Raw genomic sequence first — 5619 nt, 5'->3', positions numbered from 1 at the left:
TCACAGGTTTGAGGAGTTGTTTATAAATCTATTGGGGAGGGCCCCAAATGAGGAATGTTTGGAATTTGATTTTTATCTCTGCTCCCACTGTACCTTGGGAGCAATCTGTTAAATCTACCTCCAAGTGCCCACAACCCTTGGAGGGGAGGGTGAGGAGTAGGGTCTGTGAGTTGCTCATGTTCTTCCTGCCTCGGCTGACCCCTGCTTTGTAGGTCCCTGCAGCAGCTTTCCCTGGAGGGACCTGGGTTATGTTGCCACTGGACTTGCAGAAGATTCTCCGAGGCCACAGACATCTGTTAGACACAACCCAAGACAAAGCCAGTGAGGGGAACCCACAAAGAAGGAGACCCTACCACAGGTTCCTCTGGGATCTGGAGATAATTAATGGTTGTTCAGTTACAAAAGGCACAAGTTGAAGGCTGCTGCTGATTCCACGGCCAGCCGCTGGGCCTGTGGCAGAAGGAGGAAGGGAAGGGACACAGAAGTGCCCGTGTCCCCAGCAGTGTTTTTTAGCAGCAACTGGTGGAGCAGCTGAGGGTGTTGCTGCCAAGCCAGGGTCCCTCCTGAGAAGACTGGTCCCACAGGAGACCATGGGCAGGGAGGACAATGGACCATCAGCTGCCCCTGGCAAATCCCTGCCTGGCATTGACTGCGGGTCTCCCACCTCCATCTAGAGCTCCCTGTGAACTGTAGTGAAAACTCACAAACAGCTCCTCCAAGAGGTTGTAGGGAATTCTGACTTCTCATTATCTTCTCTCCTGTTGTGGGTATGTGCCTTTGAGTCAATTCTGACCCATAGCATCCCAATAAGAGTGAGTAGAATGCTCCGTTCAATTTCTAGGCTGTAAATCTTTAAGGGAACAGACTGCCCATCCTTCTGCCTAGGATCAGCTGGTGGACTTGAAGATAGCAGCCAAACACTCAACCATCGTGGCATCAGGGCAAATTTGCCTGCTATGTTCTTGCTGTTGTTAAGTGCCGTAGAGTTGCTTCTGACTCAGAGCGACCCTGTGTAAGGTTTTCAAGAAGCTGCTCATGATTTCCAACTGTCAACCTCGTGGTTCACTGCTGTAAGACCTGGAAAAAAGGAACTGGTTCTAAAAGTTGATGAATTGTTCAAACTTTGGTACAGACCCTGAAGGCTGGGCACCTTATCCTTGTCTCTGGTGGGTGTTTGACATCCTCAGGGTGCAGTGTGCTGAGTAATGGAGACACATACTCAGCAAAGAGTAATGGAGACCATGGGAGCATCGCTGTGCTCGTGAGCTGCCATCACAACCCCCAACTCATGGGGATCTCAATTGTGTTTCGTAGGGTTTTCACTGACTCGTCTTGAAAGCTGATCTGCAGGCCTTTCTTCGTAGTCTGTCTTAATCCGAAAGCCCCAGTGAAACCTATTCGGCATCATAGCAACACACAAGCCTCTTCAGACAGACAGGTCATGGCTGTACATGGGGTGCGTCCTCCTGGCTCTTTCCAAGGAAAGGCAAGAATGTTACACTGACCCACCTCTGCCCCCATGTGGGGGTGCTGGAAAAGGAAATCACCCAAGCTGTTGTCCACAGCTTTCTCTTACATTTCTACAATACATCAAAAGACTTCATATGACAAGAAATATGATCCTTGAAGTGGACCATGCAGGCAAGGCAGGAAGCTGGCACAGGGGAGGGGTCAGCCGGCACCCTGGACATGACTTCAGAGTACATGGGCTCAGTTGAACGCCCCTTTCTACTTTTGACTGGGAGAGGGGACCCTTCCTAAAAGAGCAACTCCTTCAGCAAGGCAAACAAAATCAGGCTGAAATGTAAATGAACACCCAAACCTCTAATTTAGCGTCATGGGTGGAAAACCCTAAATCTCACATACCTTACCCAGGAGTTCCTGGGTAATGGAAATGGTTAGTATGCTCACTGCTGACCAAAAGGTTAGAGGTTCGAGTCCACCCAGGGTGCTTTGGGAAAAAGGCCAGGAGATCTACTTCCAAAAAACAAAATTAGCCAAGAGGAACCTCACCAAGCACAATCCAACTCTGACACACATGGTGTCGCCATGAATTAGACCCAACTCATTGGCACCTGGTTTGTTAAGAAAATGTAATTAAAGAAACGACCTAGTCCAAGGAAAGAGGAGTGAAAAAAATTTAAAAACTCAAGGAAACAGTCAGTCCAAAGGGACTAATATACCATGTGAACCACAGCCACCATTACCCTGAGGCCAGAAGAAATAAATGGTGCCCAGCTACTACTACTGACCACTCTGGACCACAGTAGAAGGCCCTGAACAGAGTAAGGGGAAAATGGCAAACAAATTTCAAAATCATAAAAAATATCGGTCTGATGTTGTTGTTAGGTGCCATCGAGTCAATACCAACCCATAGCGACCTTATGTACAGCAGAACGAGACACTGCCCGATCCTGGGCCAACCATCCTGAAGTTTTGAATATCAGCCCAAGCTTTACATATGTACCTAACAGTGAGAATTTATATACTTTTTTTTTGCAACTTTATAGCAGATTTTTATTAAATGTAGGATACTCAAATGGAAAGTGGGTTAGCTCAAAGTAAAGTAGTTGACAAATGGCAGGCACAGCTAATACCACGGGAGGCGGGGAGAGGGTAACATGTCTGACAATGAGAATGTGTACTTATGACATCTAAGAGCCACAATCTACCACTTAACTTTACTATTTTCCTTAGCACTCATTATAACCAGTGCTGGCATGAAAGGGTCTACAACTTGGCCAACAATTCTTCCAGTTCTGGTCAAGCTTTGAACCTTCCCCTGAAGTCTTCTTCAGTGTGCTCTTTCACTAACAACTTGACTCCTTCAGGAAGATTGGTTCAGATTATCTCCAAGAAAATCTCTGCAAACGTAGCACTCAGACCACTAATCTGAACTACTCACTCATGGGTGGTAAGGACCGAGTCCAGGAACATTTTGTTACCTTGGTCCTGCACCCGCAACACCTCCATGGTTTTCGTGGGCAATGCATAACTTTCCTTGACTTTAATAGCGAGATCATTGCAGAGGTTGTGAACATATTGGGCATAACTCTCTGCCAGGACCATGTCATATGCAGTCAGGTGAATATTTACAACACCATACTCATAATCTGTCCCCAAATAAATCAGCCTCACTTACACTTTCCCCCTCTTCTTCTTGGCCTCTTGTGCTATAATTACGTGCTTGTATCTTCCAAAGCCATGGGTGGGCTTTGTACTGTAGTGCTGACTTGTGCTCAAGAGAAAGCCACCTGCAGAACAGATGGGATTCTCTCCTGAAGATCTGCACCTGAAGAGGGGAAAGGCTTGTTTGAAAATAGTATCATTCCTCAAGCACAGCACCTTTCCCAGAGCTCCACTCATCCTTTATTGCTGTGGCCTATAATTATGCAAGCCCAAGATCCACTTCAGCAGCCACGATCCCTAAAAAACACTCGAGAATTGATATACTTTCAAAACTTCTTTGGTCCTTAAACTTATTAAAGCACAAATAACGCATGCTTTTTTTGTGTTAAGAAATGTCTAGGGCAAAGAACATTTCAATAACTAAGAAATAATGGGTTAAATATTAACAGAATTAGAGCCAAGACCTGGGGTCCTTCAAAACCCACCCTGAAGAGTTAGATATTCCATGAAAGGCTTTCTGGAAAAAAAATCCCTTATTCTGTTATGCTGTTTCCACCAGCAATAAATGTTAACTGAGTTGAGTACTTTTTGATCAAAGAGAATGTGGGAGAAATAATGTTTCCATATGGATGTGTTCAACATTTTGCTGTTGTTGCTAGGTGTCATTGAGTTGGTACCAACTCGCAGCATGCACAATAGAACGAAACACTACCTGGTCCTGCGTCAACCTCACAATTGTTGCTAAGCTTGAACCCATTGTTACCAACAATGAATAAAGAAAACCATAGAAGAATTGATGCATTTGAGTTATGGTGCTGGAAGACAATGTTAAAAGTACATTGGACCTCCAAAAGAAGAAATGAATCTGTGTTGAAAGAAGTACTGCCAGAATGTTCCTTGGAGCAAGGATGGTCAGACTTCGTTTCTTACATTTCAGACATATTGTCAGGAAGGCAGTGTTCTGTTCTGTTGTGTATAGGGTAGCTATGAGTTGGTACTGACTTGACGGCACCTAACAACAACAACAACAACAACAACACACACACACATATATATATAAAGAGAAGCTTTTTATCAAGGAAATGGCTTACAATTGTAAAGTCCCAGGTCCCCAGTGGAACAGAAAGAGAGAGAGAGACTTTACTGTCTACCCACTATATTGGGCGCTGGCCATCTCTTCACTCATAGTCAATCATCATAGAGTTAATAATGCCTGTATTAATTAGGTTTATCATCATGGGGATAAGCAAATCTCAACTGCTAAACCTCTGGAAATCCTGGCGTAGTCAAGTTGACACAAACCCTGACCATTACACCATATACATAAAACCTAAAGGTCAACAGTTACTGTGAACAAAAGATGACAAGAGAAAGGGGGCAGGAACATGAGAGTACTGAAAACGGAATAACCAGAACTGAGTAAAGAAAATATTGACACATTGTGAACACTGTAAATAGTGTCACCGAACAACCTGCATCATAATGGCCAAATAAAAACCTAATCTACTGTATAAACATTCATTGAGAACCCAATAAAATGTTTCTTTAAAGGACCATATGCTTTGAAGCCAAAGGCAATTGTCAGACTTCAGAGAAAAGTTGACTTCTGCAAGAGTCAAAGAGGCTCCTTCTCCACCAGCCATTCAATAGAAGAGGTGCCACATACCACACACAGTATCATCTCTGCCAGACAGAAAAGTATATCCTCCATGGCAACCATGTTGCTGTTGTTGTTGTTGTTGTTGTTGTTGTTAGGTGCCATCAAGTAGGTACCGATTCACAGTGACATTATGGGCATCCGAACAAAACACTGCCCGATCCTGGGCCAACCACACTACTGTTGCCACGCTTGAGTCCATTGATGCTGCCACTTGGCCAATCCATCTCATTAGGGGGACTTCTTCTTTTTCTCTCACCCTCCACCTTACCAAACATAATATCCTTCTCCAGCAACTGGTCCCTCCTGACAATATGTCTGAGGTATGAGAGATTAAGTGTAACCATGTTGGCCTCCAAGGAGCACACTGGTTGCATTTCTTCCAAAACGGAGCTATTGGTTCTTTTGGCAGCCTATGGCACTTTCAATAATCTCCTCCAACACCGTAACTCAAAATCATCAATTCTTCTATGGTCTTCCTTATTCACTGTCCAGCTTTCACAAGGATATGAGAATATTGAAAATACCAAGGCTTGGGTCAAGCACACCTTAGTCCTCAAGCTGACATCTTTGGTCTTCAACACTTTGAAAAGGTCTTGTGCAGCAGATTTGCCTAATGCAACACGTCATTTGATTTCTTGACTGCTGCTACCATAAGTGTTGATATTTGCTCCAAAAAGAATGAAGTCCTTGACAACTTCAATCTTTTCTCCATTGATAAAAATGTTGTTTATTGATCCAGTGGTGAGGATTTTTGTTTTCTTTACATTGAGATGTAATCCATACCGAAGGCTGTGCTCTTTGATCTTCATCAGTAAATGTTTTAAGTTCTC

At 44.1% G+C, this 5619-nt stretch overlaps 1 pseudogene; it reads right to left on the bottom strand.

The window, feature by feature from the left end:
* Positions 1 to 2730: 2730 nt before the first annotated feature.
* Positions 2731 to 3366, bottom strand: LOC102810948 (annotated as a pseudogene).
* Between the last annotated feature and the right edge of the window lie 2253 nt (positions 3367 to 5619).

Source organism: Chrysochloris asiatica, unplaced genomic scaffold (genome assembly GCF_000296735.1).
Source record: "Chrysochloris asiatica unplaced genomic scaffold, ChrAsi1.0 scaffold00264, whole genome shotgun sequence".
Taxonomy (NCBI): Eukaryota; Metazoa; Chordata; class Mammalia; order Afrosoricida; family Chrysochloridae; genus Chrysochloris; species Chrysochloris asiatica.
This window is presented reverse-complemented; position numbering and strand designations above follow the sequence as displayed.